The following is a 15,552-nucleotide window of genomic DNA, read 5'->3' on the forward strand; positions in this document are numbered from 1 at the left end:
ATAGTGCCCCTCAAGATCCGGGACAGTTTTGTTGCAGGGCTCTTAGGAGGCAGGCAGTGCAATCGCTGTAGGAAGGAGCGCTGGCATGGCATGGCATTTAAAGGGATTTAAATGTCCTTCTGTGTTGAAGGTGAGCGGGACATTCTGAAAAGGCACAATTGTGCTAGGCACCCCCCCTTTGAGATTGTGGCCAATTGCAGCCATTTTGGTGATGTGTTGAAGCCTTGCCCACAGTCTGGCGATGCAAGTGCTATGGAGCTTGCTGGGATCAGCCTCACCAGACCAGGAAGAGGGAGTGGCTCCCCTCTCCTGAAATTGGAGGTTGTTCAACAAATGTGTGCAATGTGATTTATGGTTTGAAACTGAAACCGCAGGTTTGTCAACCTCCGGTTCCATATTACGTGCAAATGCAGCCAGGGAGTTTGTGGCAAAGGAAGTTTAAAAGAGAAACTCAGCTTGGAGCTGAATTCAGGCCACTAATGGGCAAGGCCCTGCAATCCATTCTAGCAGTTGCAACTGTTGGCCAAACACTCTTAAGCCCCATTCCCCTCCCACCCCCAGGATTGCAGCCTGGCTCCAAACTGGAGCAGAACAGTCCCGTCATGGTACATAGAATTCCACGGCAATTCCCCACAAGTGATAGAAAGGTTTACCTCAGTCACTGCCCTCTCTTACCCAGAAGGGGGCAAGGTATAGCAAGGGCACTGCATGAGCACATTCAGGCAGCAGCAGCACTCACATACAGTTGTTCATTTGCAAACATTGTCTGTGCTTCCAGCTCCAGAGACCATCCATCTCCCACAGTTGCAGCTTCTGATCATTGCTTGTTATTTTCTATTTGCGTTCCCCACAGGCTGCCCTCCAGTATGTGTAGAGAACAGGACCTTCAACATGCCCCATGCTGTGAAGCCCACAGCATGATCAGCATCAGTTACCACTGTGATTCCAGGCACTTTATTTTCTGTAGGGATGCCAACCAGCTTATTCCAGACAGTTGTTATTTTGTTACCAGGGGATTAGCAAATATCTAACCCCTGATAATGAAGTAACAACTGTGACAAAGTGAAACCTTTCCCCCTCCCCCTGTTATTACTTAGCTGGCCTCAGAATGGGGTTCTGAAGGAGGGAGCAGGGTGTAGAGTCTGTTCTTTCCTACCAGGGTGTAGGGTCTGCAATTTCTCCTTTTGTCTGGGTGTTGTCGTTCTCGTTAGAAAGCTGCTCTGTGGTCTATGCAGTGCAGTGTCTAAGACCTACCTTCTCCTTCTCTTTGGCTTCTGACATGCTTTTCACTGGCCAGTCGTGTAAAAGGCGGTTTGGTCTTGGTTTTACCAGGCCCCTTGGCCACACTCTGAGCTGGTTTCTTTCTGGGTCTCTCCGCAACACACAACAAGCATCTTTCCTTACATGAGAACATTTGAGGTGCTTCTTCTTGTGCTTTTCCTGGCAAAAGTATGCTCTCCGGCATAGGGATATTGTCCCCTCTAGGTGTCCCTGGGCCCCAAAGCTGTGTTCCTGCCATTTCTTACAGTCAAAAAGATTATTATTGGTAGTGTGTATGTATACATGGTATAAGGGAATTTAAACGCCCGTGTGCTGGGGCTCCTAGCAGCTCCCTGTTTTAGACCTCTTACTGCCTGTGCCACATGCAGTGGGATGTCCCACTTGTGGCAATACTGTATCTGGCTATGTGTCGGATGGGGTGACATTGTGGGGATGACTCCACATCTGCATGAATGGATTCACTACTCCCACTTCTGGCCACATGGGGGCATTGTTGGTATGCTGCCCTGTGACTGGTGCATGTTGGTGACACCTTAGGACTGGCCAGCAGAGATGTGCCTTTCTGGGGTTATTTCCTGTTCTTGTACTTTCCTTCTGTCTTGTGCTGACTGAGCATGGGATCCCAACCACGTTACTCCAGCATAGCAGCAATACTGGGAAAACTACACTCTAGGGTTGTGCACCACAGAACCGCATTCTGGCAGACTTACAGTGAAATTAGCACTTTGGATCATGTGGGCAAGCATCTGCCACTTCCTATGCTGATCGTATTATACTTACATAACAGACAGGAAGGAACAAGAACAAGGGCAAAGGAAAGGTAACCTAAACTAAAGGGAATAATCATGCTGAAAGATTTGTCTGTTCTATTCAGAGCTGCTTGATTGCTTTTCACATCCGTATTTTTTCCTGTTGACAAGCAAAGCTTGAAAGTAATAAGTGCTGCATGAATTAAATACATCACACTTGACTGCCTGGATACTGGTGGAGCTTCAAACCAATCTGGGTTCTATCAATGTGCCGCTATTGATTTCTGTACCTTGACAGAAAATGGCTGAAAAACAAATTATGAGGAGAAAAACTAATAAAAGTTAATTTTCCTGTTACATCTCTTTCTCATCCAACTAAAATAATGCTGAACTTGTAAACACGGTTCTGTACTTGTATCCTATCAGTAAAGTTAAAACACTTATCCTTATTTCAACACAGAAAACTAAGCATATCTTCTGTTCCTGTGGCGAAGCCAGACCGCGAGCAGCCTGTGGCCGTCCACAGCAGTGGCCCCGCTCACCCCGCCCGCCACGTCTGACATCAGACATGGGGGCATAGTCTGGCTCCTAGATGAGGCCACGCGGCCCCATTCAGGAGTTAGAGCTAGCCGGCTCTGCGCTCGCAGCAGGCCAGGAACGGCTCTTCCCTGCCTTAAAGGCAGGGGAGACCTGCTTCTGGCTGCACTGCGAATGCAGCATTGGCTGTCCAACTCCCGAATGCAGCATTGGCTGTCCAACTGCACGGCCTCATTCAGGAGCTAGATTGGGGCCGGCGCTGCGTTCACGGTGGGGAAGAGGCAGGGAAGGAGCCACTCCTGGCCACGCCACGAATGCACCGCGAGCCATTTAACTCCTGAATGGGGCCGTGCAGCCCGACTCGGGAGCTAAACCAGCACCCCCCAAGTCTGACGTTAGACATGGAGGGCATATCAAGGCCGCAAAGTGCGGCCCCTGAGGGGCGACGGCCCGGGTTCTTTGAACCTGTTTGCCCAATGGTGTCTCCGCCCCTGTTCTGTTCCTATTCATTCCAGCATAATGTTTTTTCCCACTGGCTGTTCCTGGTATCTCCCTTGTATCATTTCTTTAGCCTATTTTCCAGAGGGAAGAAGGCTTATGAAGGCTTCTCTCTCTCTCTCTCTCCCAATAACCTTTGTGTTTACAGTCCATCACAAACCAAATCCACAGCATATGGTAGGGGGACTTAGGGGTCCCCATCAAGGGTACTTTCCCCAGGATCCACTGTGTTGGTTCAAGATGGCAGCCACTTATAAACAACAACCTTTTGTAATCCATGTGCTGATAGTTGGCTGTGAACCAAATTAACAGCAGTTGGGAGGTAATCCCAGGTAAGAACTGCCATTTTAAAAGAAGTGGACAGTAGGCTTCATTAGCTCAAAACAACTTGGATTTTTTAAAGACTGTGAACCCCTTTGGGATAGGAAACTTCTTTTCATTTATCTCTTATGTAATCCACATTGTGACACTTCTGTCAAAGTGGTAAATATTCATAACTAAACTACTCTGCCTCATAAATGGGGCTTCCATGCTACCTTTTATAGAGTTAGCACAGAGTTTTACAGAGGAAAGAGACGTTAGATTTGTTATGTGTTCTTGCTGAATCTTTTCACTGCTGATCTTTTCTGTGTGGGGTTGGTGTTGGCACTGCAGTTTTCAAGCTGGGTTCCTAGGAACCCTGGGATTCTTTGGGAAATTACCACAGGTTCCTCCTTGATAAGAAAATCATGATGGTGGACAAGCTCCCCACACAGCTTGTCATAAGAGCATAAGAAAAGCCCTGCTGGATCAGGCCCAAGTCCTATCTAGTCCAGCACCCTGTTTCACACAGTGGCCCACCAGAAGTCTCTGAGAAGCCCACAGGCAAGAGCCAAGGGCACACCCTCAGCATGCCCTCAGTAATGTCTGCCATTACTGATATAGCCTAATAATATTAATGATATTATTATTTCTGCTATGCATGTTTACTCAGAACTCCGTCCTGCTGAATTCAGTGGGGCTTATTCCAGCTTAATGTGTGTAGGACGTCACAGCCTTGGTTTGCATGGGGCAACAAAGTAGCAGCAGGCTTGGCACCATGTGAATATGCTCCAGAATCCCCTGCAATGCTCAAGAGTTCCTTAGCAAACAAGTTGATGGCTAAAGGGCCACCAGAGGGTAGGGTAAGAGAAGCACCTGTGTTGACTGATTCCTCCTGCAAGGCCAATTAAGAGGGCTATTTTGCCCATTGTGCTAAAGAATGCAGTTTAAGTCCTATTCACACATTATGTTCAATGCATGTACAATCTGTGTACAGTTTAGACACATACAGATCTGTACACATGTTCACACGTTCTTGTCAGTGCGTGCAAAGCAGGACACTTTCTAGCTGTTGCCTGCATCAAATGAAATTTGCAGGATATCATAAAACAGTAGTCACCATAGCCTCATTTGTAAGAACAGGGTGCACCGCAAATAGCTGGAAGATTGTAATGAGATAATGATATCATTACAAAACATGTTGTTGAAATGTGCCTATGTGGTTCTGCGGCTGAACTAAATTCAATTCAAGTAGGTTTCGGCATTGCAAAGTTGTGAGTGGGGAATACACACAGCCACCATCTTGAAATGTAGTCTAGAATTCATTTTTGGGATATCAGTTTTAATCTCCTCTATAATCTTAACAAGTATACAAATTAAACAAACAAACAAACAAACCACATTTGGTGTAACTTGGTTTGGCATTTCACACGTTAGCCCATATCCACCTCAAACATTCACATGTCTACCATCTTGAATTGGGTTGGGATGATGTCATCATAAAGTATGCCTTAGAAATGTCCCTGTGTGGCACTACAACTGTGCTAAATTTGATCCAAATTGGTCCAGGCATTGCAAAGTTGTTAGCAGGGAACACACACACACACACAGCCGCCATCTTGAAATGGGTTTTGAAATTCATTTATCAAATATTCAGGTTTAATGTCTAATTCCTATACTATAGTAAAGCCGCTCCCCACCTCTTTATATGAATGCGGGGGGGCGGGGTTGTGCCTTCGGCCCCTTGAAACAAGCACAGGGGCTGCCGTATTTAAGATCCATCATGTGACATGGGCCAGACTATAAGGAAGTAGGAGTGGCATTTTAAGATGCCGGCTCCTTGCACTCGGTTTGTTTCTTCAGACTGAGCAGACCTCCTTCCCACCCACTTCAGTGAGGGAAGTCCGGTCACCAATTTGGGGCCAAGTAGGAAATTTTGGGGTTACACCTGATTGGCCATGGTGTGGCCTTTTTTCACCTACTTCTCACTGAAGCTGATTTAACATTGTCATCTATTGAGTAGTCTATTGCCGATGAGTGCAATTTAGTTTAAATGTAATTGCTGTTGACTATGGATGTGCATGGAACCAGCTGGCCCGGTTCGGTTTGAGACCGGACTGGACTCGAATCTGACCGGACCAATTCGGTCCGGCACCCCCTTGAACCCCCCCAGCTCGGTTCGGTCCGAGGGGGTTCACGGACCTTTTTTCATGGTTTTTTAAAAAAATTATCTTATCCCCCTTGGGAGAGTTCCTGGAGGCAGAGTTTCCCACTCCCCCCACCAACTCTTCAGCCAGTTTTCAGCCTTCTCCCATTGGCGTGGTGGCCTTTTTGGAGGCCACGCACCTGCGACCTGACCTCCCCTCAATGGAGTTTTCCCCCATGGCTGTTATGAGATCCGGGTTCTTTTTGGACGGAATTAATACCCAGTATGTCACCTGGGGTTGGGTTGTCCTCCTTGTGAGACTGACCCTTATTTGGAATAACCACACTCTGAATTGACATGCCTCGCTGCAGCATGTCTGTTACCTAAATTAATAAAGTGGCCCTAGTTTATCCAACTGTACGTGTCTTATTTTTATTGGGGCTTGGGGGTACAAAGGAATATCACCAAATTCTCAGTCCCTTATAACTGGCAGTCTTTCCAGGATGTAACAGCCTATTTTATATTTCATATATCTTATCACTTAGCCTTCTGAAACAAAGATTGCTCTTATTTAGGTCATTATTAGAACAGAATTATGCTGCTTAAACATTGTACACGTTGTGTTCTTAGCTGAAAAGTGCTTTACCAAAATGAACAAGCTAATCTTCCCCATGAGGTCGATTACACCATAGTTAAAAATTAAAGTTGTTTTGTTGTTCCAAAGGATTTGCAAGCTGGAAAAGTCTGGAATTTGAAGGTAAACCTTTGTTTAAATATCACCTGTGTGCCAGTGCTTTTAAATAGATAAATCATATAATTCACAACTTGTCAAAAAAAATTAAGTTCCTTTTCTCAGTACAGGGTTTTTGTGCCATAGAAGATGTCATCCCAAAATATGCCGTTAAGGTGTGTAGCAGCACATATATTAAAATTAGAACTATACAGACAAGATTAGTATGGCCCCTGTGCAAAAATAACACACTAATTAGTGTTCCATAGTTTTGGGGGGAAGGGGGATAGCTCAGTGGCAGAGCATCTGAACATAAGAACAGCCCTGCTGGATCAGGCCCATGGCCCATCTAGTCCAACATCCTATTTCACACAGTGGCCCACCAGATGCCACTGGAAGCCTACAGGCAGTTGAGGACATGCCCTCTGCTTTGCATGAAAAGCATGAAAATCTGCTTTGTATGAAAATCACCATACCTTTCAGCACTACTACATAAACCGTAACAATTATGGGGTACCAACTTTCTACCTCTATAGCTTCATTGTCTTCTCCATACATACACTTTCAGTTTATCAATTATAACCAAAGCTAGCAAGGTGTAGAGGTTAATGTGTCAGACTAGAAACAAGGAGATACAGGTTCCAATCCCTGCTTTGCCTTGAAATGTTGTGCCAGAGCCAGACACCATCTCTCAGCCTCTTCTATCTCTATCTAAGGCTGGCCCTGCTAGGTGAACTAGGTGGTCGCCTAGGGTGCAAGGTGGGGAGGGACAGTGATGACCCGGGTCATGTGTCTCCCCCATGACCAGCAGGGGCAAGAGAGTGGAAGTAAGGGAGTGGGAGGGTGAAAGGAAGACAAACTGAGTGGGCACACTCCATCCCTGTTGCTCATCCCTTGCTCTTCTCCTGCTTCACCTGGGGTACCCCCAACCCTTATTTTTATTTATTTATTGTTATACCCCACCTTTCATTAAGAAAATCCCAAGGCGGCTCACAATAAAATTTAAATACAAGGTTATAAAAAAGATGCATTAAAACATTGAGCTAAAAATATAAAAACAAATCTGATTTTAAAAATAAAAATAAAAATAAGCCTTACCTGGCCTTGAGTCAGTCTAATCTTAGGGTTGTTGTGAGGATCATATACAGGGCTACACAACCTCTGCCCAGCTGTTGCTGGACTGCAACTCATAGGAAGCTGCATTATATTGAGGAAGGAAGCTGCCTTATATTGAGTCAGACCATTGGTCCATCGAACTCAGTATTGTCTGCATAGGAACATAGGAAGATGACTTATACTGAGAAGGTTGCAGGCAGGAGTCTTTCTCAGCCCTAGCCTGGAGATGCCAGGGTGGGAACCTAGAACCTTCCACATGCAGGCATGTAAATATTCTTCCCAGAGCAGCTCCATCCCTTGTAAACATCTTACAGTGCTCACACATGTGGTCTCCCATTCAAATGTAAACCAGGGTAGACCCTGCTTAGCAAATGGGACAATTCATGCTTGCTACTACAAGACCAGTCACCTTAAGTGGCGCAGCAGGGAAATGCTTAACTAACAAGCAGAAGGTTGTCGGTTCGAATCTCTGCTGGTATGATTCCCAGACTATGGGAAACACCTATATCAGGCAACAGCGATATAGGAAAATGCTGAAAGGCATCATCTCATACTGCGCAGGAGGAGGCAATGGTAAACCCCTCCTGTACAGGTGAAACTCGGAAAATTAGAATATTGTGCAAAAGTCCATTAATTTCAGTAAAGCAAATTAAAAGGTGAAACTGATATACGAGACAGACGCATTACATGCAAAGCGAGATAAGTCAAGCCTTAATTTGTTATAATAGTGATGATCATGGCATACAGCTCATGAAAACCCCAAATCCACAATCTCAGAAAATTAGAATATTACATGGAACCAAGAAGACAAGGATTGAAGAATAGAACAATATCGGACAATATCGGTGACAGTGGCAGCGGCAATGGGTGAAGGCCTCCTCATTGCAGTGACAGCATGTCACCCCATGTCATGCCACTGGTGATGGGCAGGAAGTGGCAGTGTGCTGGAAGAATGTGTCACTGGCCACAGCACATGGCATTGTGAGGAGAAAAGCTTTGTCAGTGGGTGAGCGGCAGCCCCAGGAGCGAGCAAGAGTGTTTTCTTATGCTCCCTATTACAGCTCAACCCCTGTCAGAGGCTTCTCAGAATTTGCAGGGGAGGGCATAATGTGAGGCCCTAAGCCGTAGCTTGTTTAGCTTGTGCTTCAAACCATCATTGAATGAGGCTTCAGTGCTACAATCTGCCGAGTCCCATTATCCTGGGGCGGGGGGTGAGGAGAATTAACCATGCAGATAACAATTTCAAAAATGGTATCCAGTTTCTTGAGTGCTTCTTTCTAAAATATACGAATTACAAAAACACATCCTCAGCAACACATCTCTGTCACTTGAAATGTAAGGACAGGGGACCTTTCACAAGAGAAATGCTGGGCATTTTCTCCAGCACAGCAGCTGAAGTCCAATCTATATAGCAGAAAGGACTTGTAATGAGACATAATGTAGTTGGGAGACAAGACATCACGGACAATTTCCTGACAGGAAGAGTGAGATTTAATCACTCCGAGCTGCTTCTGCAGCTACTGCTGAGGCGCGTTAGCTTCGCCATCAGGGAGGGAGATGCCTGTCAAGATTGTAAGCAAACTGAATTGCTGCCAAGCTGCTGCCGACAGACAACAGATGATTCTCATACCCCATTTATTTTATTCCTGCACACTCTGCTCCAGAGTTGTGTTGTCTTTGCAAACTGTGGGGCTTCCCCATTACAGCAAAGGGACATTTGAAAATGGTTGCAATTAAAATGCCATGCATACATGCACAATAGCTCCCACAACAGCAAGCCTATTCTCCCAAATGTAGTATACCTGCTGTTCAGTTTAACATCAGTATCAACAACAACAACAACAACAACGTCAGCCATTACTTTTGGAGCGCTGAAAGCCAGAAAGACATCTTTTCAAAGCTTCTGCAAAATAAAAAGAAATGATGTAACAACTTACAAGCAAGAACAATTGTGTCTACTGGGTAACAGTCACTGCCCACTATACAAAATCCATCCTAGCCAGGGAATACATGAGTCAGCGGGTAGTGCAACCAGCCATTCATTGGAATGGTAGGAAATTGCCCCTTGCCCACATGTGATGTGCATTTCGGACATTGAAACTATTCTCACGATCACTGAAAAGCAGGCTAAGGGAGCTTAGCCCACTCTCCGGGGATCATGGGAAGGGACCACTGGGCTCGCAGGCAAGCCTGGTGCTCCCAAGGCAGCTAGCCCGCCTAATTACCCCTTCCTTAGTCGAGGTTAACAGAGCAAGCACTCATCGTTTTGCTCATGTGTTGCCACAGCACATGGCGACACATGAGTAGACCCCGACCGGAAGGCTGTAAGCAGCCTCCTGGGCTCAGGGGTCTCTCCAGGATGCCCCGCGCGCTCACTCGGGGCATCCTGGAATTTCCAGGGGCCGCATGGCCCCCAATCCCTGCAGCCCCCGCTGGCTTCAGTCATGTGGGCAGCTAATTGGCCACTCAGGGCTGCCTCTTGATCATCTGCACGCTCTCCCTGCAGGACCCCCTCCAGCGCTTCACACCAATCGTGCGAAGCGCCTCTCTGTATTCCTGCAAATGTAAAAAGTAAAATAAATCCTCAAGGATCACTTTCATCAGCCAATTCACTTCAAAGTATTCTATTGCATTATAACAAATTATCTGTTTGGCTCAGGTGGTGCTGGCAAGCCATACTAACTTGCACTGAGGTTTTGCTGGTTTGGCAAGACTTGTGGGGGATGTAAACCACTGCTAACAGAACTACTAAGCCTATTGCAATTTGTAAAGAGATGACTAAAATAGATCAGAGACCTGTAAAATAATGCTACAAATTGCCTGCATCCAGCAGGGCACTTCTTATGTTCTTATGCAGGTCATCCCAGGGTATAGTTCACGAGATGCCACCCATAATTGGCTGCACTTTGGTGCGGCTGATAGATCTTCGGGTTCTAATGAAAAAAGTGATCCCAGAAACCTCTGTTTTAGCTGGTCAAACAAGTTACACATCATAAAATACTCTCTTCAAAAATTTATTTTGTTCATATTATTGCCCTCCCATAATTAGCCACCCCCAGTGCCACATTTCCCTCCATTCCCCCCAAATTATGTGACCATTTCCCAGTCCCAATAGCATGGCCAAATGTTCCCCAGTGTATAGAGCTTAGATTCGGGGGGGGGGGGCATGCTCAGTAAGAAGATGATGGACCAGGTCTCACAATCCATGAGACCCGGTTTGTTGCAGTGAGCAGGAAGAGCGGGCTAAGCCTGCTCTCTCTGCTCACACATGGGGAGGGAGCCCTGGGCAGCCGGATCGTCTGCCCACATGATTGCCGGCTCTGAGATGGAGCCAGTGGGGGCTGGGGCCCACAAGCTCCAGCATGCCCTGCATGAGCATGGATGCGGCTGATAGCATGCTGGTGAGGCCCCCGGAGCCGGGAGGCGGCTTTTCACCTCCCTTCCAGGGGTCTCCTCATGAGTAGGCATGGCGAGAAGCCGCGCCGCGGCTACTCACGATAATTAAAACCAGGTTTGCGGAGCGCTTGCTCCGCAAACTTGGTTTTAAGGCAGGGGTTCTTGAGCAGGTTACCCACTCTAGAACCACCAGGCTTGCAGCTGAGCCCGGTGGTTCTGACGATCAGGAAAAATCGGGCTAGGCTTTCCTAGCCCAATTTTTCCCAATTGTCAGAATAACCCCGATGTTTCTGTTTTTCAGGTTCTCCCTTTTGAAATGGCAACAATATTTCCTTAGTTGTTAAAAGAGGATTAAGGGGGATTGGTTGTTTTCTCAGTGCTTTGGACTGGGCAATGCTATAAAATTGCTAAGCATTATTAGAAGGTTTTACACAATCTATAGCATTCTTCATTGCATAATGTGAGAAGGAGGTATGGGGTAATTGGTTTCCCTTTTACCTTCATTAGATAAGAAATGTTTCACTTCAGTTCATTAACTGAAAGATGAAGGGTCCTTGTTACACCAAGGGAATAAAAATGTATAGGGTAGAGGAACTGAATAACAGACAAGATAAAACAGTCATTGTCTACTAAAACTTGTCACCATACTCAAACGTTTCTAACCATGTATCACATTAAAGGTATTCACATAACTGTGTGGGTGGGCTTGTGGGCAGGTGCGCACGCCGGGGGCAGGAGAGACTTTTCCAAACTTACCAGGAGGAGAGCTGGTCTTGTAGTAGCAAGCATGACTTGTCCCCTTAGCTAAGCAGGGTCCACCCTGGTTGCATCTGAATGGGAGACTAGAAGTTTGAGCACTGAAAGTTATTCCCCTCAGGGGATGGAGACACTCTGGGAAGGGCAGAAGGTTCCAAGTTCCCTCCCTGGCTTATCCAAGATAGGGCTGAGAGAGATTCCTGCCTGCAAGCATGGAGAAGCTGCTGCCAGTCTGTGAAGACAATACTGAGCTAGACAGACCAATGGTCTGACTCAGTATATGGCAGCTTCTTATGTTCCTATGTACCTTCCCCCCAGACAAAAGTGAAAATGTTGGAAGCACAGACTGTGTTCACAGATAATTTCTGGGGGCTGGGATGACATGTCCTGGCCTCCGGGAAACCAAAATGCACCATGTGCTGAGCACGGTGCCTTGTGGAATATCCCCATCAGACAGGCACTCTAGGCTCCCATTTCTGTCTCTCCTGGGGCAGCATGCAAGCCTAGCAGAAACACAGTCCCAACAGCTGGGTTAAGCGAGCACTCACTCCCTTTAACCCCAGCGAAGAGCCAGGCTTAAAGGGAAGGTTTGGCTGGGCAGGAGCCAGGGGTGTAGCTATAACTGAGTGGATGGGTTCAAAGAACCCAGGCCACCCAGCTCCTGAGGGCCCCCTAGCGCCACCGCTCCCTATTTTCTTCATTATCTCCCTCACTCCGAGGGGCCACTGGTGAGAGGGATGAACACAGGCTCCCTGTCCCCTAGCTACACCCCTGGCAGGAGCACCGGGAATCAAGCAAATCCTGACACTCCATGCAAGCAGCCTAGTCCAGGCTAGGGCAGCCTAGTTAGCTCATTATCTTTTTTAATAGTTATACTTCAACTGATCTGGTATTTTTGAGCATCCTCTTTGACTTTGCAAAAGCAATGCATAGATGCTAGTCAACAGCATTTGATTGCTGCAGTTCTCTTTTGCAGAAGCTTATCAAAAGGATACAGACTCATTGGCCCAATTCGGACATAATGGCAAACCAGAGACAAACGTGCCACAGGTTTGAGTTTCTGATCGTCTGCAAGTGAGAAGCTGCAGTTTCATCACCCTGATGTGGCTCCATTTTTGCTCCCGAATTTGAACCCTCAGTTTGTAGTGAGTTTCTCTGCTGCTGAAACCTGAGCTTAGAAGGCAGTATTGTGTCAACTGAATTCTACTGCCACTATAACCTGGGTTCCATGAGCAAGTCCCTTCCACCACCATAGAGAGGTTGACTCAGATCAGCACATAAATGCCACCATTCTAGGATGGCCGTGTTTTTCTCTGGTCGCCTCTCAGAGCTGATGCCCTGCCCTCTGCTGACTCGTTACTGCTCCTGCTGCTGCTTGTCAACAGGGATGTCATGCCCCTGAAATTCTTTGCATTAAAAGGGAACCACACTGGGGAAAGCACACTTTAAATAAAAGAATAGACATACGTGCAAAGAATGTTTTCATTGAATTAACACCCAATCTAGTCCCATCCCTGGGCTCTCAGAACTTATCAGTGGCATGTTTTCTTTGGTCTTAATGTACACAAAGGTGTGGGGAGGACCATACTGAGGGAAGACACCAGTTGCTGGGCCATGGAAGGGCCAGGGCTCCTCATCTGGTACTCCAGGAACAGGTCCTATTGACTTCCTAGGAGGGGATACATATATTAAGGCATTCTTGGTTCCCAGCAGTCACTGGGACCAGGAGGGATGTTGCTGAGGAACTGTTCCTGGGATTTGGTGGAATTGTCAACTGGGCCAGGTGGTAAAAGCCTTCCAGCCTACATGTGTGTCACTATGGCCAGCCACTCTTATGAGAGAGTGGTCCGCTCCGGAGCAGGATTCATCTTCATTGCACAAGAAGAATCTCTTGTGTTATTTAATCCTGCTCTAGATGGATGATTCTTCTCATGAGGTTTCACCAAGACTGAGCATGCCTGCCTGTTTGGGGGTGTTCAGGTGAGCTCAAAACCGAACATGCCTCATCCAGTTCGAGTCCGTTTCAGACTCAAACTAAAATAGGCATACCGGTTTTGTGTACACCCCTACCCCCTTCCCCTTGTACAAAAAATAGAACAATACTACCAAAATTCGAAGAGGCAAATCCTAAGTACTCTCAACCTATTTCTAGCAGTCTCATCCTATCCATACATATATTAGCACTCATACATGGGACAGGGATAGGGGTCTAAGAGGTGGAAAAATATAAGTCCCTGGAAAAATGGGGAGGTGGGTCCTTATGTCTTCTGACATATCTGCTTGGGAATGGGCTGGTGTGGGTGTGTCATGAATGGCAATTGCCAGTAACAAACTCATTCTGCGAACATTTGAGAAAACAGGGGTCGCTTGTTCCTGCTACAAGTGGGAAGAGAGAGGACCTCACAGTGGTGCAAGCAGTGTGAGGAAAGGGTTAAAAAGTCTTTACCCTGCTGAGGTCAGGTGAACCCTGCCAAAAAGGCTGAGCATGCACCCTCTAACATTGTGGCCAATGATTGCAGCTTCATTTGCATGCCTATGTGTAACCCCTCCTACTCAGGAAATGGGGTTTTGGGGTTCAAGTCTCTCTCTCTATTTATATATCTGTATATTTTGAGACAGTGCATTTCCCAGTGGTTGCAAGAAAGAGAAAGAGAACAACAAATAATTTCTTATGCCAAACTCAAGGGTTTATAAACACTTACATTTGTTTTCTTTATAGAGCCAAATTTGCCAAGCATGCATAGAGGTAAACTTAAAACGACCTTTTACAAATTAATAGAAAATCATAAACATACATACATACAATATTATCATAGGGCCACTAAATAAAACCCAAACTGAACCCCAGTCTCTTTCTTCTAAAGGAAACTACCCCAACAGTACTCCTGCATAGTCCATAGTCCCATGGGTGAGCAGCCGAAATGACAAAGATCTGGTGCAATGGTGGGCCCATCCAGAATATCAAACCAGCATGCAAATCTTGCCCAAAGAAGAACAGCAATATATAAGCAAGTTCATAAATCTCCAACTTTCTCTTTCCTTCTCTGCTCAGGAGCTTTCTGCTGGGTTTGAAAACTCTAGAAAATTCTAAGGACCTTCTGAGCATGCTCCACAATCCATTAAGAAGGGGGACGGGAGATCATACACCCTTTAGTTGCCCGTTCAGGAAACCTACCAATAGTACTGGTAGTAATGGTGGGGATTACATATGCTTTCCCAACAGTCTGGCAATGCATGCAGAAAGGAGCTTGCTGAGATGCAGCCTAGATGGACTAGGAAGAGGGACAGGATCCTCTGCCCACAAGCCAGAGGTTTCTAAACCACAGTTAGTCAATCATCTGTGGCATGAATCTCAGCTTCATAGATTAACCACAACATCATCTACCCAAGGTTTCACACTTTGTACAAATGGGTTCAATGAAATAGACACTACAGTTACCACTGTAACCTCTGGCCAATATGTGCAGTGATAAACTGACCTTTAACTTGCCTGGTTGGTTTCCAGACCATATAATATACCAAAGTGCACCTTATGCAAGGACATTTCATCCAGTTTCTTGCTAATGATTTTCAGGATCCACTACATGATGCTGTAGAACTATGTTCTACTGTCTTATTCATGGCATTGAAGGACACTGTTGGATACTTTGCTGGGGTGACACAGACCTTCCAAGCCAGAGATCTTCACTATTTCCCAAGCACTTTGTCCCTGCAAGAAAAAAAAAGAACATCTGCTTCCCAGACAGCCCAGGGTGAGAACCTGTGTTGCCATCTGTCTACTGCTGCTACCTGCCTGCTTGATGCCCTCTGCTTGCTGCCTGTCTCAGGGATGACCTGTGGGAGAGGTCACCCCACTTTGGGGGACAACAAGGGCAGGTGCCAGTCCCCCCAGCCCAGGAACTTACATGTGTGTTCTGGTTGTCTGATAGTGGTAGGCGGGTATTTTGTATTTTAACTTATTGTTTTGCATCTTGGGTGAGAGTGGGTTGTTTGGAGACAGGTTTGTTTGGAGATAGGGAGACAGGGGGCATATCCACTGTCTC

General features: G+C 46.4%; 1 pseudogene; it reads left to right on the top strand.

Annotated features, from left to right (window-relative positions):
- The first annotated feature begins 6,417 nt into the window (after positions 1–6,417).
- On the top strand, positions 6,418–6,514 carry LOC128328588 (uncharacterized; annotated as a pseudogene).
- Positions 6,515–15,552: the final 9,038 nt, after the last annotated feature.

This window comes from Hemicordylus capensis, chromosome 5, assembly GCF_027244095.1.
Source record: "Hemicordylus capensis ecotype Gifberg chromosome 5, rHemCap1.1.pri, whole genome shotgun sequence".
In the NCBI taxonomy this organism is placed as follows: domain Eukaryota; kingdom Metazoa; phylum Chordata; class Lepidosauria; order Squamata; family Cordylidae; genus Hemicordylus; species Hemicordylus capensis.